Source organism: Eumetopias jubatus, unplaced genomic scaffold, assembly GCF_037043125.1.
Source record: "Eumetopias jubatus isolate StellerSeaLion01/CBP00866 unplaced genomic scaffold, mEumJub1_p1.0 scaffold_11, whole genome shotgun sequence".
NCBI classification, from domain to species: domain Eukaryota; kingdom Metazoa; phylum Chordata; class Mammalia; order Carnivora; family Otariidae; genus Eumetopias; species Eumetopias jubatus.
The window spans coordinates 88816959-88839385 of NW_028274817.1; the positions used below are offsets into that span (position 1 = coordinate 88816959).

Sequence of the window (22427 nt, forward strand, 5' to 3'; positions counted from 1 at the left end):
GATTTTATTTATTTTAGAGAGAGAGAGCATATGCAGGTGTGAGTGTGAGTGGGGGGAGGGGCAGAAGGAGAGGGAGAGAATCTCAAGCAGACTCTGTGCTGAGCATGGAGCCCGAGGCAGGCCTGATCCCATGACCCCAAGATCATGACCTGAGCTGAAACCAAGAGTCAGATGCTTACCTGAGGATAATATTTTTTTTTTAAGATTTTATTTATTAGAGGGAGAGAGAGAGAGAGAGAGCACAAGCAGGGGGAGGGGCAGAGGGAGAAGGAGAAGCAGACTCCCCTCTGAGCAGGGAGCCTGATGTGGGTCTCAATCCCAGGACCCTGGGATCATGACCTGAGCCAAAGGCAGACGCTTAACTGACTGAGCCACCCAGGCACCCCCCGGGATAATATCCTTAATGCGTGCTCCCAGGTTTCTGTTTTTTCCTCATGTCCTGCGTGCTGAAAAAACTTTGTTTTGCTCATTCCTATTTTCCCCCTCCTTCATCCTCTGAGGATTCTTCTGAGTTTTTCAGTTAGATTCTTGGGCTTTTGGGGATGTAAGAAAGGAAGAAGCCTGGAGTTGGGGGGGGGGTGGAGAGAGGGAGAGAGATCATAGAGCTAATGGTGAGGAAGTGGGAGACTTTGGAGAATTGAAAAAGAAGAGGAAAGGCATTTTGGGGGAAGTGTAGATGTAGAGCATAAATTGGATCACCTTTAGAGTTTCTTCAGAGTTCTAACATGAGACAGACTTTTCAGTTACTAGTGGTTGCCCGGTCTTTTCTTTGAATATACCACCATGGCTGAGAGTGGTGTGCATTTGGCTTCTTATCTGAGTTACATCTAAATGTTATATATTTTTGTTTATGTTTAAGCAAGTAAGAGAATCACCATTGTGCTCCCTCTCTCACTGTTGACCTAAGGTTTCTCTTGTCTCCCTCTGACATCCTTATTCCATCAGCCTCTTTTCCAAGGCTATCACCGCTCTCCTAGTTCATATCTCTCACCTAGAGAGTAGCCTCTTCAGTGGCATCCCTGCCTTCAGTCTGATCCTCTCAACTGCCCACGCTGCTACAGAGTTAACTTTCCAAAATGTCTACAGTCCTTTGACCTAACTTTGCGTGACCCAGGGACCACCTGTGTTTTGCTAATCTCACTTCCTCTGCCCTCCCTTTCCCATTCAGCTTTCAGCCACACAGAATGACTTGCAGGACCGCACGTCCGGGAGCACTAATATGCTCCTGTAACTTTGCACATGCTGTTCCCTCTGCAGAGAATGCCCTTACTCACTTGTCCATATGTGCAGTTCTCCCTCCATCTCTCAACCTTGAAGACCCATTTCGGATGTCACCTGTACTGTGATGCCTTCTTCTTGATGCTCTCGGTTGGTTTTAGCACATCCTCCTCCTACTGGAGCACTTTGAAACTCCTGTTAGAATAGCCCTATTATGCTTCTCTGTGTCCTCCACGGAGCTAGAGTGTGGTGGGTATTTTGCAGCAGTTTGGGAGATAATAGTTTGTGGCCTCTGAATCTAGGCAGTTTGAGTTCTTTTTATTTTTTTTTAAGATTTTATTTATTCATTTGACGAGTGGTGGGGAGAGGCAGAGGGAGAGGGAGAAGCAGAACCCCCCCCCCCCCGCCCCCTGCTGCCACACTAAGCAGGGGGCCGATGCGGGACTCGATCCCAGGACCCTGGGATCATGACCTGAGCTGAAGGCAGACACTTAACCGACTGAGCCACCCAGGCGCCCCGGCAGTTTGAGTTCTAATCCCAGCTGTCCCATTCTCTAATTTTGAGTCCTTCGGTGAATTACTTAGTGTCCTAAACCTTGATTTCTGTAAAACAGTGATCACAATAGCACCTATTTTGTAGACGTGTTGTGAGGAGTAAATGAGATAGAGTGTAAAAGCATGTAACACATTGACCCATTTTAACTACTTGACCAATGTTGCCGATTTTCATTTATCTTTGCCTCTGAGAGTCTAGCACAGTGCCTGACACATGGCAGGACTCAGCAATGTACACCAAATGGATTTTTAAAAATATTATCGAATCTCTCCTAATGGCTTTTAGCTTTATATCCAATGCATTATAATTATTTGGAGATACCATACCCTGTTTTGGCGTTATTTGCATATAGTCTAATCTCCCTTACTTGACTGTTCAATCCTTGCAGCCGGAGAGATTGTCTTGAGTGAAGTACCCTCCACACACTGCTTTGAATTTGGCAGGTGCTCTGTCACTTGCTTGGTCTGTATTACTTTGCTTTTGATAAAGGAGCCTTTCTGTATTGAGTATACATTTTGTGGTCTCAGCTGTTGGTGCACTTGGGGGAAGTAAATAACAAACTTTGGAACCAGTAGGGCAATCCAGTGTACTGGGGAGTCCAGTTTATTGGGTAATTACTAGAATTACAGAATGGATTATTTTGATTGGAAGAGAACACACAAGTCATCTTGCCTAAGCATCTTTCTTCTGACTCTTTCAGGTGGAATCCAGCCTTTAAAGTATGTATCTCAAAATGGTGGCATGAGGGGGAGTGTGTTTGCCTCAGTTCTCACATTATTCCCTCTGGGGGGAAAATATATATATATTTGGTAAATGTCATATATATGTATTTTTTTTAAAGATTTATTTATTTATTTTGAGAGAGTGAGAATGAGAGAGAGAGTACATGAGATGGGGGAGGGTCAGAGGGAGAAGCAGGCTCCTCGCTGAGCAGGGAGCCTGATGCGGGACTCGATCCCGGGACTCCAGGTTCATGACCTGAGCCGAAGGCAGTCGCTTAACCGACTGAGCCACCCAGGCGCCCATATATGTTTTTTTTTTTACCAAATATATTTTCCCTTTATCTTTTATATTGTAGATACTATTTTTCTTTTCTAGCTTTTATACTGAATATTTCAATATTGAGTTTTCTCTATTTACTTTATGAAACTCCATGATTCACAACATGATTTCTTTTGGATGAGGTGATCCCTTCTAGTTCTAATTATTTTCCCAGGAAGTCTGATTTTAAGCAGTGGGTCTGAACCTTTTCTCTTAGTAATATCAAGTGTTTTTTAATTGCCTTGCTCAATAGATTCCATAAGGATGTGAAAAGACTATTTTAGAGGTGGTTTTGACAGTATTTTTAAGCTTCCAGCTTTGCATCCTACACTGATTTATATATTATTCAGTATTTTTATACATTCATTTTCTCTCCAAAGCTCTGTTATATATACATAATTTTCTTAGTCCTTTAAATAGTGTTGCACTGTCCTGTGGTTAGCAAGTGTGGATTTTCTAATATTTTGCTGAAAGGTTAACCAGCAAACAAAGGAGTTTCAGTGGTTTGTTCCAGTTATACGGTTAATTAGTGATAAAGCTACAAGAAGAATGTTCTGATATTCTAACCACATCTTTTTTCCCTTTTATGCATCATAAAATCAGGTCTTAAGAAGCAGCAGACAAGTAAAAATAAATATGATGGATGCTTATGCCGTCCATATAGGTGTGTTTCATCTTAAACCCTAGATTTAGTCATGAAAAATTTGAGTACAGATTATAAGTAGATTTATGATGATAATATTTTTGTAATAAAAATTCTTTGGAAGTCATCTATTTTGTATGTTTTGTCATTTATTCAACTTACCTTTATTGATCCTCTCCTATGTTCAACAAGCTAAATGAGATTCAGATTTGTATAAGTTGAATTTTCTTAAAATAAGATATGCCAATTTAAACACAGTATCCATAGGAACATAAATTTATCAAAAAAAAGTGAGAGGAAAAAATTGAGAATTTGGAGTGAGATTCTAACTTGAGCATTGATATTTAGATCAACCTCTTCACCTTCGCAATCCCAATTAAAATGACTGCAACATTTTAAAATACGAAGAAACTCTATTAGTGTTGGAGACGGGCGGGTGTGTGTGTGTGTGTAGGTCCATCTTTATGCTGAAATATGCGGAAAACTTGGATGAATTTCTACTAGGTATAGTGCAGATGGGATCATATTGAGGAAATGTACTAAAGCCAACAATGTGCAGTTTCACTTCCTAAAAAAAAGTGACAAGAATTGAGTTGGGGGGGCGGTTAGGACCACCTGTAGGGGCTTGCACTTGGCTTACTTACACAGCCATTGATGGCTTAGGAGTGTCACGAGGAGGCCCAGGAATAGTTGCTCTGAAAGAAAAACAGGCCCTGCATTAGGGTATCGCTCTGTCACCACAGGCGGTGTGCAGGAAGGACTGGCTACATAAACTCTGTTGCTGGAGTAGATAGAGGTCAGGTCAATTTATAAAATGTTTATATGGAAAATTGCGGAGTTCTTCCCGTAGGGAACTACCCACAGCCACCACCTCCCTCCCTACTTCTCTTAACCCCTGCTATATATGAATTTCTATCAACCAGCCTCCCAGTGGGAGGAGGCATCAAAAAAACCTCAGAATGGCTGGTGAAGGAAGGGAGAGGGGGAACCTACCCACCCTATTTTGGGGAAAACACCAGCCTGGATAGACGGCTCTTTGTTCAAGAATGAACGAAGAAAAAGCCAACATAGGGTTTCTGAAAAGCCTGCGATGAAAATGGGAGAGCAGAGTACTTAAGAGGCAGAGGAAGAAAAATATTTTCTATAGGAAAAATGAATACTTTAGATAACAATTTGCTCTGTGCTTTCTGTTGAGTGCACGGAAGTAACAGAATGAAGGAAACACTGAAAGCAAAACTCTGGGGGGGGGTGAAAGCTGGAGGGAGAACATAGAGCGAGAGAATAAATTTAAAATATTGCTGAATGAGACTCTGGGCAGAAAGGCAAAGGGAGCTTGCTGAAGAAGGAAGAAACGTGAGGGAACTCAAAAATGCATTATATTAGTAAGGAAAAAAAGTGGAAGTTGGAGAAAAGAGATGAATGATGGCAAAGGCAAACCTGAGAAATTCTCCCCAAATGTGGAGCAGAAGGTCAGCTCTAAGAGCACCGAGATGGATAATGAAAGGCTGGACAAAGGACGGCGCTCTCATATACAGAGAGTTGTTCCTAAAGAATTAGAAGCTAGATTAAAAGCAGCCAAAGCAATTAAGCATATTATAAGAAAATAATAAAAACAAATCCCACCTTCTTGACTTTAAAAAAGACACAGATCTGAAGACTGAATGCTTCCCAAGTACCAGGGAACATAACAAAAGAGAGACCAATAATTTGATCTAGTTTGGCGATTTTTCTCTTAATTTCAGGGATAAAGCAATTACCAAACATCCTGATCAGAAAAAGTAGTTTAACCCCCAAAGAAGTAGTTGGCATCAGAATTCTCTGCAACATTAAATGCCAGAAGACAATGAAGCAATGTCTGTAACTTTTAGGAGAAAATGTTTGTGACCCAGAAATACTAGACTCAGCCGAGGTGTTATTCATTAGTGAAAGCAGTGGAAAGATGTATTCAGATAATGTGATCTCTCATAAATCCGCATACTTTTCCTGAGGAAGTTGCTTGAAGATGCACTCCAGCCAATTATAAAGCAAATTAAACAGTTCAACCATGGGGAAGTCATGAAATAAAAAGATTAGTGATGAGCAAGAGAAACAACCTTATGACTATAAAATATAAACTTCAAAACATGGAAACACTTTTTAAATGTTTATTGAAAGATAAAATAACAATGAACAACGATGAAATGAGCCCCAAATACAATATAGGGAGATAAAAAGGAAATACGTATCACTTTTCTCTACTTCGATAAGTTGCAGTAGATACTAATTTTTGGAATTAATACTTCAACTGAAAATTCTTAAAAAAATAATACAGTGAAAATCTCCCTCAATCAAAAGAAAAACAAAACAAAGAAAGGCTTATCTTTATATCACCTGCACATGTTCTTTAGCCCTGCTTAAAGAACATACATGCTTTGTGTTTCTAGCTATGTTAAAAAAAAAAAAAACATAAAATAAAAATACACCAGAACATAAACACTGTATATTGATTGGTGGTGGGATGTTGTAGTGTGTAAATCTTCAGTAAGTATGGGCATGAAACCATATGCATTTTTTAAGAGTGTATATAATTTGACATAGCTATATAATCACAATTACCTTAAGGGAAAGACATTAACAGAACAGTGGGCTCTAGGCAATAGAAAAAAAAAAAAAAAAAAACCTGTACTTTCTGTTCCTTTCTGTTCATATATTGGTAATACATCATGTATTAATTTTTACAGTGGAAAAGTAAACTTCATGAAAATAAATCCTATAGATAGAACAGAGTTATAATCAGAGGCAAATTTATGGTATCGGATACCTTGTTCTTTCCCCCCAAATCAAAAATAAGCATTTAATGTAAGGCATTAGGAAAAAAATAAAAGCACAATAAAACAGACTATCCAAGAACTGAAGGGGGGGGAAAGAAAAGCAGGATTTTATAAAACCATAAACAAAATAGATTTGAATAAAAAGTCTGAGTTGAATCTTTAAAACAGACAACAGAATTAGCAAACTTGTAGCTTGTTTGCTCAGGACAGCAAACCAAGATACACAAAATAATGTATTTAAATCACAAATTCAGAGAACATAAAATGTCTGGCTTATGCTAATTACAAAGTGAATATTCTAGTAAATATTAGCAAAACTGATTCAAGGACTACAATACTGCAATTGGCAGTAACTATGGAAATATCAAGAACACACCCAGGGAGCCACTCTGGTTGTTAAAGTGACTCCAGAGTGCCCTAAATTTTGCACATCTCGATCATAAGGTTTTGATTGTTTGTTTTTACTAGTAAGAGGAATAGATGAAGTGCTCTTTACTATATTCATGAAATAAGTAAAGGAAGATTCAGATTTTTTATTCCAAAATATTATGGACTATTTTTTATCCCACTTTGTGCTCTTGAGTGGTCTCCAAAGTCCTATAATAAGCAGGTACTAATTTTGAATATGAATAAAGACCAACTAAAACAACAAAATCTTTCCCTGAGTAGGGAGTTCGTTCTTTTGGAGCTTTAAAGGTGGAAAGAGCTGCCTTTCTAAAATTTAAGAGAAGTAAAATATTGACATGCAGTCAAAGGAGTGCCAAGGTTCAGGGAGCCCGGTAATGGGCCCGAGAGGCCTTGTGACTCTGGGCTGACCAATGGCCCAGGGACCACTAACGGCAAATTGAATTTCTAGATCACCAGTTGCCTTCATGGCTCTCTGAAGCCTCTAGTAGACACACCAATTTTGAAGTGCCATGCAAACATACGAATTCTAATCATTCTTTGAGGTTCAATGGAATATCTATCGCTAGAAAGCTATTTAGAGTGCCCTAAATTTTGCACATCTCGATCACAAGGTTTTGATTGTTTGTTTTTACTAGTAACAGGAATAGATGAAGTGCTCTTTACTATATTCATGAAATAAGTAAAGGAAGATTCAGATTTTTTATTTAGGTCACTCTGGATATACTACACTCAGAGAAAACTACATTGCTCACTCTCATTCCCAGTGAAATAAAGCTGAATTATGGCAAGGCTCTCTCCTGCGTGTTAGAAACACTGCAGAGTATAGTCTGTGCATTTTCCATAAAAATGTAGAGAGAGATGAACAGGTAAGAAAAATCTTTTCTCCATTTCTTTTTGGAGAGGACAATTAATTATACATACATTCTCTTTATCTTATGGAGTGTGTACTTATAAATGCAATTTTTCACTCACACCCATTTTTAAAATGCCCGCTTGGTAACGTCACTTCGCTAGGACCAGATAAATGACGTTTTGTTCTCTGTGGATCTTATGTAGCGAGAGAGGTAAATGAAAGAGGGTGTGAGAAGTAGGGGCATGTCCACAATGTGATAAGGGGACTGCAACAGCGCAAGTGGGACTTGAGGTCGTTTTCCAAGGTGGTGTTCCCAAAGAACTTGAGCTTGTTGAATTATACCTTGAATTAATCCAATGAAGTAACTTCGAGAAAGTTGGGGATTTGTGGCTCACATTAGCATATCAAAGGACATGTGAGATTCCCCCCTCCCAAAAAAAATCTGTGGAACTTTGTGGAACTCAGTGTTTCCCCATCATGTGTGTCCACAGAACCTTCTTTCCTGCGATCCTTTATAGAAAGGTCAGGGCTCCTGTGGGTCGAGGGACACACTTCGAGCAAAGTCTATTTACAGTGTACATTAAATGGGGAAAAAGAAAAAACCTTCTTAAAACATCGGCTCCATTTTTGAAGGTTTCCGGTCATGAAAAAAATACAATCAACTTGCACCTTTCCCACTGCATCAACTTCTTTTGGTCCTACTAAAGCAAAGTGAAGCACTTACAGCTTTCTTACACTGACACTTCCTCCTTCTCCAAAATGGATTCCCAGCAAAGGGGAAAAATCTATGACCTACTCAGTGTTATTTCTGGGAAAGCTGACCTGTCAAGTTCCTGGTAGGGCTTGACCTTATTCTTTCTTTCTCTTTAATGGAGGACCTCTAAACAGCAGAACGTGGCTGCCTTTTAATCCTTGCCTTTTAAGTTAGAGAAAGGTGCTAGAGATATGATGGTTTCTCTCTTCTCTCCCTAACATCTGACCCCCTACCTAAATATTGTCATTAACTCGCAGGGGTCAGTGAAATCTGTCGTTCGCTCATAGGTTAACTCAAGAAATCTTTGCTGAGTGCCTGCACTGTTGCAGGAGCTATTCTGACCTCAGGTGTATGTACAAGGTATATGTTCATGGGGGTGTGAATAGGACTGACAAGCTTATAAACCTAGTGGGGAAGAGAACCAATGAACACACAGGTAAATACACAGTTGCAGACAGGGCTGAGCACTAGGATTATATCAAAACAGGAAGCCAAGCAGTTTTTTCTCCCCAGGTGAGGTGAGCACTGTATATGTGGTAATCAGGGAAGGCTTCTCTTAGAGGAGACTTCTGAGCTGAGAACCAGATGGTGAGGGGCCAGCTGATTTTTCTGGATCCAGATAAATGGGCCCATAGGAAACTAGAGAAGTCTGCAGTATGCTGGGCCTATTTTCATCAAGAGACTCCTGGATTTAGGTGTGTGCTTTGGCTTGCAAAGTTAAATTTTGGAACTCAAATATTTTCCTGAAAATGTGGGTTCCTTTTAATCTCGCGGGGAGGATGGCTGTTTGCCAAGTGGGCAGCTGAAGCTCTTCTCCGTTTCTGTCCTTCAGGAGAAGAGTATTTCTAAGTGGTATACAGTTGGGCCTTGTTAAGAGTCAGAGCAATCTGAATAACAGTTGCTATTAATACACTGGTTATGTGAGAGGTTTGAAATTATGCAAGCATCGGGAGTTCAGCTCAGATCTGAAACTCATTTCAGTGCTGTTCTAAGACTCAACTAATCTGACTTCCATCACTCTAAGCCCCTCCATGGAGAGCCCCCCGCTTGGCCCCTTCTGGCTATTAACAGACTAATTTTTACCTAAATCGATTTCCTTTGAGATGAAATGCTAAGTGTTAGGTTTATCTTTAGAAATAAGAAATTGCAAGTTGCACAGCCACTGAATTATGAACTTAACAACAAACCATATGGGTTATAGAATTCCTATAATAACAAATACATTTTGGGAATCACCAGAACAAATTACCTAGCTCACTTTTAAAATTCAACATTCCTTTCTGTTTGTTTGTTTCTTTAAAGGCAAGTAGGAGGGTGACTTTTATGCACCAACTACTCAAAAACCCAGGCGGCAGAGAACAGGGATTTGGATTAGCCAACTCAGTTGACACTATGGAAGCCTTCCTTCTTTGCTGCCTACCCTGGCACAATTTGGCTGGGAGGAAAAACCTTGCTAACATTGAGGGGAGCTCCCCCTACCCTCCTCCCACTCTTTTGCACCCCACCCTACCAGCCAGAAGCAGAAGTCTTACGAAGAGGTTTTGAGGACAATGTCCTGTCGTGGTCTCTTTCTGTCCCAGTGGACTTGCTGAACACGTCCTTGACCTTGGGACACAGGCAGAATTCAAACCAAGTCTGTGTTGTCAGGCTGGTGGTCTCCCTTTTCTGAAAGACTCCTGACGATGCCCTCTTTGCTTAAAGGTTGTAGAGGTAACTCGTGTTCTCACGCAAGATGGCCAAGATGTAGGAGAGTGGCTGACCCTTGATTCTGGCAATCTCTCGAACCGTATGCAGGGCCAGGCCTGGGTGGGCATACTGGCAAACGCTTTTGGGAACCCCATGAGGCAGGAAGTAGGGCGCATCGGTTTCCACGACGATTCTGTCCAGGGGGATCATTCTCAGAGCATCCCGGGTCTCCCAGGCGGAAGAGTACGTCAGGACTGCTGTGAACCCCACAGACATGTTGGGAAAATACTTCAAGAGGGGCTCGATGACTTGGTAGCTGCCCATGAAGCAGTGCCTGTGGATCTTGTAGTCAGGGGGCACCCTTCTTTTCATGATGCCCAGCAGATCTTCGTCTGCTTCTCGGCAGTGGATCACCAAGGGCTTATTCAGAGACACGGCCAGCTGCAGCTGTCTCTCGAATACTCTGTGCTGCTGTGGGACAGATGTGGTGCACTTGTAAGAGTAATCTAAGCCCATTTCTCCAAACGCTATGGCCTTGGGGTGCCGTAAGGCATGCAGAAGGTTTCTTTCTTGAGTGTCATTGTAGTAACGTGCAAAATGGGGGTGACAGCCGAAGGCCCCCCAAACCAGATCATCTTTCAGCATCTCCTCCCAGAAGCTATCCTTTAGCGTGCGAGGATCACAGAAATCAGAGATGCAGCCCTGAAATTCCTTAGGGAAGGAACGGTTATACATTTCTGTGAACTTGCTAAAGGTCCCTTTGAAAGACAGCTTGGAGTAGAGAATGTCCAAGTGGCAATGGGTATCAATGAAACCCTGATCTAGGCCTTGACTCCAGTGGCCCCGGGGCCAGAAATTAGACGCATATCCTCCAAAAGGATATGATGTCTCCTCTTGGACGGTTTGCTCCTGTGCTTCTAAACTTCCGGAGAAACGATAGGAATGAAAATTCTGGGACTGACCTTCCTCTAATGGCTTCCAGTCTCTGGACCAGGTTTGGAAGCCCAAGGGAGAGCTGGAGGGAAAGTCACTGAAGAAGCTATGGCTGTGCCTCCCCGCCAGGGATGTGCTGTCGCTGCTGCCGTCCACAAAGGGATAGTAGGAAGGCTGGGGACTGCTGCTCCAGTAACTGGTGTAGGCCTGCCAGGGACCCCCGTACAAATGAGGCTGGTCCAGGACAAGGTCAGTGGTGAAGGGTGAAGGCTTTGAAACTCTTGAGAAACCCAGGGAGACTGGCTTCTCCTGAGGGAATCTGACTGCAGGTATCTCTTCCACACCAGACAGGTGACTTCCCAAAAAGGGGCACTCAGCCATGACCTCCTTTTCTTGAGGCTTTTGGATTTCTGAACAAGAGTCATGTTTGTCTAGAAATTCTAGGGCTGGAGAGCCTTTTTCAAAAATGTCCACCCTTTGGTCGCTCTTACAGGGTGTCTCCTGCAGATCGATAATCACTCTCCTCTTACCAAAACTGTTGACCTCTACCACTATCTTTTCCTTCTCTGCTCTAACCTCGGGGGCGGGCGGTTGCTTTTCCTGAGGACCAGAGAAGGTGACCACCCTGGCGGATCTTTGTCCAGGGTTGGGACACTCTCTTGTGCTGGGTTTTGCACTAGCGGCTTCGTCTCCTTCTGGCATCAGTTTTCCCAGGTTGCCCTGGATACCCTTCCCGTAAATGGATGGAGAGCTTTGGTCGTGCAGTATAGCACTCTTTCTCTTGACCTTGTTTGTTTTCTCGGTCTCATCATTTTCGCCCTCAGCTTGGGCTGCAAATTCAGAGTTTGGGGAGTTATGGGAACTCTGTTTGGAATTGCTACTAAAGCGGCAGGCATCCTCGAGAGAAGCCATTTCCTCTAGGGAGGGGCTAACGGGGCGCAAACGAGTTGGTGCGGAGGGGATTCCACCGACGAAAGGAGCCCTGAGTGCTTCCCCGAATTACGCAGTCTTTAGAGGCTCCACCCACACCCGGTCCTGAGGAATGGGGTGGTTGGGGGGGGTGGGAGGAATTTCCCCTGGCAGGCTGCACCCCGGAAAAACCTCAGCTTGAAGGCCACAGGTCCTTTTTCTGCGTTCTCAGGTGGTGGGGGACGCTGGCCTCTCCTGAACGTAATACAGAGTTATGAGATGGCCAGTTGGAGGGGGCACATCTGTGGGCTCCCAGGGGCGTCTGAATTTACCAGGGGACCCTACCTGAGTGCTGCTCTTGCGGTACTTCGCGCCGCTCTTGCGGTACTTCGCGCCGCTCTTGCGGTACTTCGCGCCGCTCCGGCAGCTTAGCGACCTCGTCCCCACTTTTTCAGCTGCTCATGATGGTTCCCAGTGTTCTAGAGATGGCAAAGTCCTGCAGCAGAGCGTGTGACTCCAAAGCGCTTTGGAAAAATCGCAAAGATCCAAGGTTTCCGGAAAGCTCGGTCTGGCGTCCACGCCACAACGTGCTTCCGAGATTTATAAGCACTTTCTCTTTTGCACAGAGCTACTTCCGGGGGTATCAAAGCACTTCCAGGACTATAGAGCACTTCCATTTGGTTTGGAATACAAGGCACTTGCGAGATGCCCTTGAAAAGACTCTCCAAGGTGCTTCAGGGACCACACACAGGGCACCCGGAGCCTAGTCCAGGCTGCCAAAGCGGGCCAAGCTAGGTCCAGTGCAGCACTGGAGCGAAAGGGGAGGCTCGCACCCCCCTATCCCAACTAGTCTTGGCCACCGGAAATACTCACCCCTCCCAAAAAGGGGCTGTCCCCCCCCCCCCCCCCAGTTGCTTCTGCCTTGCCTCCGTGGCCCAGAGGCCCACCCCCAGCCAGGCTTCTGTACGAGATGTCATCATCGTTTGCTGTTTGTTCCTTTTTCCCCCCATTCTTTTAGAAAAACATGGTTTTTAAAACATAGTTTAAATATACATGCTTTTAAAAAACATAGTTATAATTATAGTATATTACCATTTACAGTTCCGTGGGTTTTTTTTCGCTCAACATTTCTGCGTATCCTAAGTATTTTTCTTAACTGCTGTATGGTTTTCGAAAACATCATACTAGTGCCTTCATAATATTCCTCAGAGTACATAGATGTGCCATAATTCACCAAACCCTTCCCTTTCTGTTAACTTTTTAGGCTCCCTCACTCGAGTTTTTTTCCTATTTAAAAAACAAAACAACAACAACAAAAAACGCTGCAAAGAACATCTCTGCCCATATGTTTCTCCATATTTTGGTTTGTTTCTTTGGGCTACATGCCCAGAAATGGAGTTCCTGAGAAGTATAGGAATTTAAAAATGGCTCCTCAGGGGCGCCTGGGTGGCTCAGTCGTTAAGTGTCTGCCTTCAGTTCCGGTCATGATCCCAGGGTCCTGGGATCGAGCCCCACATCAGGCTCCCTGCTCTGCGGGAAGCCTGCTTCTCCCTCTCCCACTCCCCCTGCTTGTGTTCCCTCTCTCGCTGTGTCTCTCTCTGTCAAATAAATAAATAAAAATCTTAAAAAAAAAAAAAAGTAAAAATGGCTCCTCATAGCACCACATTGCCCTAGAAGAACTGTAGTGGTTTAAAATCCCATCCATGATGAATAATCCCACCAGGCCCATTTTATAGGAGAAACAAAACCCATGCCTCATTTTAATTCGCTCTCATCTGATAATTTTTTTTTAAGATTTTATTTATTTATTTGACAGAGAGAGACACAGCGAGAGAGGGAACACAAGCAGGGGGAGTGGGAGAGGGAGAAGCAGGCTTCCCGAGCAGGGAGCCCGATGCGGGGCTCGATCAGGATCGTGACCTGAGCCAAAGGCAGTGGCTTAACGACTGAGCCACCCAGGCGCCCATCATCTGATAATTTCTTAGAGCAAACATTTTTCTTTTCTTTATCGACCCTCTGGTGAATTTTAAGTCCCTTTTTCATCCTTTTTTAGGGTCTTTTAAAAGTTAAATATATTTTTATAAAATAAACTGTCACGTTAAATTTTTTTGTTAGTATGTTTATTTTTTACTTTTATTCTGTTGAAGTTATAACTTGTTTTTATACTCGTCTTAATTTTTTTTCTTTCATAATTTTCTTTTTCTCCTAAGTCTAGAATGGTCATCCTTCCTTTCAGGGCTTTGACACACACACACAGACACATTTGGGAGGTAGGTACTGGGGTTGATTTGTTATATTTAAGCTGATAATCCATCTGGTATGCATTTGGGGTTATAATGTATTTTAGGTTGGGATATACTTGATGCTATTCTAAGTTAGCACTTTCTTCACTTATTGATATGTGGTTCCTTTTTCATGTGTTAAATTCCTGTATGTGGGGCACCTGGGTGGCTTAGACGGTTAAGTGTCTGCCTTTGGCTCAGGTCATGATCCCAGGGTCCTGGCATCAAGTCCCACACTGGGCTCCCTGCTCATCTGGGAGTCTGCTTTGCCCTCTCCCTCTCCCCGTCCTGCTCCCCCAGCTTGTACTCTCTCACACTCTCTCTCTCAAATAAATGAATAAAATCTTTTTTTAAAAAAAATTCTGTATGTAATAGAGTCTATTTCCAGACCATTTTTCTTTTTCACATACTATTGTATTTCTTGTTACTGTGGTGGTGTACTATTTTAAAAATTGCAGCATTAAATTATAGTAAGGTATAAAGTCTGGGAGAGTTAGGTCCCCTCCGTTACTCTTAATTTTTATAATTTTCTTTAATAAGCAGACTTGTTTATTTCATCAGGTGGACCTAGAATTATTTTTTTCAAATTCCTCCAAAACAGCAATGAATTTAAAATATGTTATTTTAGTCTGCCTATCTAAAATATATTCCACCTATTTGTCAAGTTCATCTGTATTTTTAAGTAAGTATTTTTAGCTTTTATCTGGGTCACAGAGTTTTCATTAAAACTATTTTTAAGTGTTTTGTAATTTTTTATTCTATTGTGAACATATTTTCCCATCCCACCATATTTTCAGCTGGTTATCGCTAGTACATGAGAATATTTTTTTTAAAGATTTTACTTATGTATTTGAGAGAGAGAGAGAACATGAGAGGGGGGAGGGTCAGAGGAAGAAGCAGACTCCCTCCTGGGCAGGGAGCTTGATGCAGGACTTGATCCCGGGACTCCAGGATCATGACCTGAGCCAAAGGCAGTCGCTTAACCAACTGAGCCACCCAGGCGTCCCTACACGAGAATATTTTTATTACTTTTTTTTTTTTTAATTTAAGTAGACTCCACAGGCAGCATGAAGCCCGAGGTGGGGCTTGAACCCACCACCCTGAGATAAAGACCTGAGCTGAGATCAAGAGTCGGACACTTAACCAACTGTGCCACCCAGGTGCTCCTAAGAGTATTTCTGATTCATCTGTGGTTATGCTGAAATCTTTTCTTTATTCTCAGTTACTCAGCTTTTGCTCATGCCATTATTTTATCAGCCTATAATACTTTTGTCTCTTTCTTGTTAATATTTTTATTTCATACCTTCTGACATTGTCCAGAACTCCTCAAAATGGTATTGAATAATGTCAGTAGGGGCATTCTTGTTCCATTCCTGATTGTAGTGGACGCACAGTTTACCTAACTGTAATGCTGGATATTTAGGCTGTTGTTTCAGAACAGGTGCTTTTCAGTCTTGTTAAGGAATCACTCTTGTATTTTATTTTATTTATTTTTATTATTTATTTATTTATTTATTGTTATGTTATGTTAATCACCATACATTACACATTAGTTTTTGATATAGTGTTCCATGATTCATTGTTTGCGTATAACACCCAGTGCTCCATGCAGAATGTGCCCTCTTTAATACCCGTCACCGGGCTGACCCATCCCCCCCCACCCTCCTCCCCTCTAGAACCCTCAGTTTGTTTTTCAGAGTCCATAGTCTCTCATGGTTCATCTCCCCCTCCGATTTCCCCCCTCATTCTTCCCCTCCTGTTATCTTCTTCTTCTTTTTTTTTTTTTAACATATAATGTACTATTTGTTTCAGAGGTACAGGTCTGTGATTCAACAGTCTTACACAATTCACAGCGCTCACCATAGCACATACGCTCCCCTGTGTCTATCACCCAGCCATGCCACTCTTGTATTTTAAAATGTATGGGGTAGGAAAACGCTGTACTTTGTGCAGGTGGCTTTTAAGTGTTGCAGGGCTATTGAATTGTGTTTGCTTGTGTTTTAAGTCATAAGTAGTGAAATTGTCTGGAGCAGGCTTGCACACTTCTATCACCTGGGGAGCTTTAAAAATCAGTAATGCTTGGGCCTGCTCAGAAAGACTCTGATTCCATCGTGTGTGCATACGTGTTTGTGGGTGTGGAAATGGCCCAAGCAACAGGAGTTTAAAGAGCTCTATAGGTGATTCTCATGTGCAGCTGAGGTGAGGACTACTGCTTCATAGTCGACTTTTTTAATGGTATGTCTATCGGGCATTGGAATTTACTTTGCGTCTTTCCATCTGTTTTGGTATCTGGGGGAGTTATGTAATGGGGTGATTTCCTTTTCCTTGAAAGTTTGAAAGAATCCATTAGTAAATCATTCTGGTTGGAGCTTTTTGTTGGGACAATTCTTTGGTAATTTTTTCCACTTCTTACTTGGTTATAGGTCATTCCTTGTGTTTTGATAATTCACGGTTCTTACAAAAATCACTTATTTAATTGGGGTTTAAAAAGTTATCTTCATAAAAGCTTGCATGATATATTAAGATGATTTATATCTTATAATTTATTACATTTTTATGTTATGCCATATTTCATTTCAGACTTTATGCTTTCTTGATTATCTTTTTTTGAAGTTTTAAAAACTTATTTACTAGAGAAAGAGAGAGATCACGAGCAGGGGGGAGGATAGAGGGAGAAGCAGACTCCCCGCTGAGCAGGGAGCCCAACGTGGGACTCCATCCCAGGACCCTGGGATCATGACCTGAGCCGAAGGCAGATGCTTAACCACCTGAGCCACCCAGGCACCCTACTTTCTTGGTTATCTTTGCTAGAATTTTATCTATTTTATTTATTAAAGAAACTCTTGAATCTATTTATTGCAGTTGTTTTTTTCTTTCAAATTCTTCTATTTATGCTCTTATTCTTTTTGCTTTCTTTTTTTTTAAGATTTTGTTTTATTTATTTGACAGAGAGAGATACAGTGAGAGAGGGAACACAAGCAGGGGGAGTGGGAGAGGGAGAAGCAGGCTTCCCACCGAGCAGGGAGCCCAATGCGGGGCTAGATCCCAGGACCCTGGGATCATGACCTGAGCCAGAGACAGATGCTTAATGACTGAGCCACCCAGCCACCCCTCCTTTTTGCTTTCTACTTGTTTTCCTTATGACAAATTTTTACAGTTCCAAAAAGTTTTGCTCAATTCATTGCTCACGGAGTCAAAACTCTTGACTACATTTCAGAATTACCCGGGTTGCTTTAAAAAAAAATACAAATGCCCCTCTTACCTGATGTGATGTGGGCTGGGAGAGAAGGGTCATTTTTGGTGGAGAAAAGGTATTTTTATTAAAGCACAGGGGCAGGACCTGTGGGCAGGAAAAGCTGCCCTGGGATTATGGGGAGCAATCGATGATCTACTTTTAAGTTGGGAGGATGCAGAGATAAAGGCTATTTGCGAAAAGATTTTCATATGTTAGGGAAGACTTACACAAGATCCTGGAGGTCTGGCTATTGTCAAGCTAAGATTGCTTTTTGCCTGTAGCAAAGCATTAATGTTTTTTTTTTTTATTTTTACTTTTATTTTTTAGTTTTTTATTATGTTCAGTGCAGAGAAAGACAATTATCATATGGTTTCACTCATATGTGGAATATAAGCAAAGCATTAATGTTAAGGCAGTTGTGAGTTCCTGGAGGAATGTTACACTCTGCCCGTCTCAAGTATTTTGCAGTAGGCTGCAAGTTGTGAGGAGATTTAATTTTATCTACATTTCTTTTGCCTTTGTTCTCCTCATCATTACCTGCCCCCAAGATTCTGATTTAATTTATTTAGGCTTGGGTCTGGTTCGTTTGTTCTTTCTTTCTCTTTCCCTTTCTTTTCTTTTTTCTTTTTTCTTTTTTTCTTATTTCATCATGCAGAGCCAAGGCTGAGAATAGCTGAGTTAGAACATTGAACTGAGTAAGCTCTCTTTAACTCTAAATTCTTTTATGGAATAATCTAAACCCAGTAATTCGCCCAAGATGATGGATTTACCTAAATTTTATAGGTTTGTACATCTTTAAATTTTATTAGATTCTATACTTATTTTTTGTATTTTAAAATTTACCTTTAGCACAATAATTATTAGTGAGAATTTTTTATACTTACGTGATACATTTCTAGTTGTATTTGTGATTCATGACTGGAACTTACATAATTTCTGTATGTTCAATTCATTAGAATTTTTCATAAATTAGCCTATGTAGGGGAGGAAAAATCATTTTCCCTTTACCCTTCTAGGTGCTTGAGCTAAGATGCCCCTATAATATAACACAGAATAACAAGAAAAAAACAAAAAGTAGTTTTGTAAACTGTATACTTCCTGTGTACATGGGAGAGATGCAGGAAAACTGAGTAACTCCCACAAATGGCCCAAGCCACCACCTTAAATATCATCTCCAGCTAAAGATGAGAAAGAGGATGTTGTGGGTGGGGCGCAAGTTGTGGGGTAGGGGGTAATCAAGCAAAGCACAGTAAACAAGGGTAGGGTTGTTATGCAGACTTAAGTCCCTGCCTTCTCAACTGTTAAGAGTTTCTAGAGGTGTTTGCTCCTCCTCCTTTTCCGGGTGCAGAGAGGGAGGCACCCTTACAAATGGAGATTTCCCTTATACATGTAAATGTCTCTTACAAAGGGATCACTTTTTTTAAAATAGTTTTTTATTGTTATGTTAATCACCATACATTACATCATTAGTTTTTGATGTGGTCCATGATTCATTGTTTGTGCATAACACCCAGTGCTCCACGCAGAATGTGCCCTCTTTAATACCCATCACCAGGCTAACCCATCCCCCCACCCCCCTCCCCTCTAGAACCCTCAGTTTGTTTTTCAGAGTCCATCGTCTCTAATGGTTCGTACCTCTGAAACAAATAATGCAACATATGTTAAGAAAAAAAAAAAAGAAGAAGAAGATAGCAGGAGGGGAAGAATGAAGTGGAGTAAGTCGGAGGGGGAGACAAATGGATCACTTTTACTTGGATTTCAGAGCAGGTCTGCTGTTTCTTTTTTTTTTTTTAATTTTATTTATTTGAGGGCTGTTTCTTAAAAATAATCCATTTAAGGTAAATCTTAGGCCAGAGAAGCATTTTTGGGGGGAGTCATATTCTGTTTCCCTTCACATATGATAAATTTCTATAAATATCCCATTGTCATGTATAAGGGAGCCATCCTTTATATGCAGTACCGAATCTCTTAGGGTTTATTTTCTTAATTCTAAGACTCTGTAATCATAAAAGAAATCACTGGCTTAATCACAGCCTTTTTGGGTAGAATAAACAGCAGCACATTAAATGTACAGAATTTGTATTGTCTACCAACCTATAACAGCTATGCGTTTATCCGTACTGTTATATACCTTCTTTTTTAGGACCCCACAATTTGTCTGAGCCTTTTTCATCAAATAGAACCTAAGCATTTTCAACTTAGACTAGTGATGCTGGTCTCTTTATAGACAGTTGGGCCTTATTGAACATTACTGGTGTTTCATCTCTTTCCTGACAGTTTCTCTCGAAATTCAGCTGTAAATTTTTGACACTTAGATGTTGAGTTTCTGAGTAATACAGACTTTATGACTCATGCATTGGTCACACCAACCTCATCATCTTTAAAAATTCTCTGATTTATTCAGAGAGATTCAGCTTCGGCTTTTGCCTCAGGATTGCATTGCATAGCCTGTGACGGACAATCTTCTACACACAATTATTTTGTGTGTCAGTGCTGCATCAGACAATAATCATTCTGAAAACAATTTAAGTGGAAATTAGGAATCCAAATTGATGTTAAAATCCAGCTATTTGGGATATGAAATGCAAAGTGAATAGCTCAATTGACATGAAAATAGGATTAACTCTTTCCCCACCAGGAGAAATTCACAGCTTACATCAAGTTACAACCAGGTGCCCACCTCGCTGAAACACACTCTGGCTGCTTTGAGCTCCTTTTGCCTTCAAATGTAAGAAGATCCTGATTTCTGAAATCTTTTTTTTTTAATTTTTATTTTTTTATGTTATGTTAATCACCATACATTACATCATTAGTTTTTGTTGTCCTGTTCCATGATTCATTGTTTGCGTATAACACCCAGTGTTCCATGCCGAACATGCCCTCTTTAATACCCATCACCGGGCTAACCCAACTCCCCACCCCCCTCCCCTCTAGAACCCTCAGTTTGTTTCTCAGAGTCCATCGTCTCTCATGGTTCGTCTCTGAAATCTTAACATTTAAAATGTTTCCTTTATAATGAAGAAATGCCATGTATCTATTATTTAAAACAAATTGATTTCAGATTTTATATCCTCCAGGCTAGCATCAAAAATTCAAATTGCCTTGGAGGCTCAGGCAGGTAATCCTGTATAATACAGTAGGGTTTGCAGAAGCCTGTGGGGAACTGATGATCACATGCCCTGCCAAATGATATTTACATTCCATTTTCAAGGAAATTACAGCCAGTTACATCCTCTAGGACCTTATTTATCTAATCTCTGCTTGACATCACAAATTATGATGAAACCCTGTATCATAATTATGTTTCTATAAATTGTTATTTCTAGCAGTTTTTTTATTTTAGGTCCTTCTCTCTGGAGTCTCTGGTACCTCACATTCCTCTGCAATGAGGTGTTTTATCTTTGTGAGATCACTTTTAATCTGTTTGGTGCCTCTTCCCTGGTATTCTACTTTGCTACATTTTATAGTTTCCTCTCTTCCTTTTCTATCTTTCAGTCTCTACCACTCTGACTTGCTCTCCACCTTTTGTAGGGGAGGAAAAGGTCCTATTCTCTCTACTTTCTAGGTTCTTAGCTGAGACACCCCTGTAATAAAGAGACAGATTAACAGGAGAAAAACAAGCAAAAGCTTAATAAAGTATACACATGGGGGAGACTCAGGAAAACTGAGTAATTCCCCAAAATGGCCCAAGCCCTCACCTTAAATACCATAAAAACAAAAGGTGCTGGGGGGTGGGGAGTCAGTTATGGGAGGTTACCAGGAAAGGGACAGTAAATAAGAGTAAAGTTGTTATACAGCTTTTAAAAAGACTTGTTTATTTATTTGAGAGAGAGAACGAGAGAGCACAATGGGAGGGGGAGGGGCAGAGGGAGAAGATCTCAAGCAGACTCTCCACTGAGTGCAGAGCCCAGCCAGGGGCTTGGTTTCATTACCTATGAAATCATGACCTGAGCCGAAATCAAGAGTCTAGGATGCTCAACCAACTGAACCCCCAGGCGTCCCTGCTATGCAGATTTAAGTTGTTGTCTTCTCCATTGATAGGAGTTTCTAGAGATTTAGGGTCTTCTTTTTCTTCTGGGTACAGAGAGGGAGACACCCTTACAAATGGAGATTTCCTGCATAAGTGTAAATGTCTCTTACAGAAGTTTTGTTTTCAAAGCTGCTCCTGTGTGTGCAGTATTTTTTTTTTTTAATAACCAGTCTAAAATAATTCTTATGCCAAAGAGGTGTATTTTGGGGTGACAAATTCTGCCTGCCTTCACTTTCATGCTGGAGTCTGGCAGCCCTGTGTTCTCAGGGGACCAGAACATAAAATATCAGTCTATCCCTCTTCTATTGAAGCCCAGCCTAAAATAATATCTTTTATTCTCTCTTCCTTTTTATTTAGCCTCCTTCATTCTTTTTTAATGTATTATTTGACTGTTAAATGTTCAATCATTATGTAAATGACAGTGTTGTCAACTGATCTATACCAGTTTGCTCATTCACAAATTTATACCAATGGCATTCAATACATAGAGGTAGGTGAAAGTGATGAATATTCTCTCCATGCTTTCCTATCCAGCTATAATGCAAAAAAAAAAAAAAAAAAGTTTCAGATTGACTCTAAGGGGCAGAATCTAGGTTCTTTGGCTGGTCTAATAATTAAATTGTCATAAGACAGATTAACAAGAGAAAAACAAATTTAATTACATACCTATGGGCGCCCCACAAAGATATGAAGACTCAGAGGCAGTCAGGTAATTGAGGCTTGTCTACCATCCAGAACTAAGGAAAAAGGGTAGAGGGGTCTGAGACTTCAAAGAGGAGGAAGACAGTTGACAACATGAGAAGAACAAATGTTTGCCATGCCATGTAGGTAAGTCTTTCTGTTAGCAAAAGTTTTCTCTGGTAATGGCTTGTTTGCTGGCACAGGGTCCCTATCTAAATCCTTTGAAGCAGTTAAGGGGGAGGTAAAAAGTTCTTCTGGAGTCTGCTCGGCCCCAGCTGTCTTCAGGTTGAAATAACCCACATGCCCAAAGTGGCACATTCTGGGGTGACATATTCTGCTCCCTCTCACTCCCTTTACTGGAAGCTCAGAGAAGCTCCAGCTCTCTTGT

At 41.2% G+C, this 22427-nt stretch overlaps 1 protein-coding gene and 1 pseudogene across 1 annotated transcript in view; one reads left to right on the forward strand and one right to left on the reverse strand.

Annotated features, from left to right (window-relative positions):
• EFHC2 (EF-hand domain containing 2) overlaps window positions 1–22427 on the forward strand; it is a 189912-nt gene that overhangs the window by 46950 nt on the left and 120535 nt on the right. The window lies entirely within an intron of this gene.
• LOC114216728 (3'-5' RNA nuclease TATDN2 pseudogene) lies at window positions 9979–12103 on the reverse strand (annotated as a pseudogene).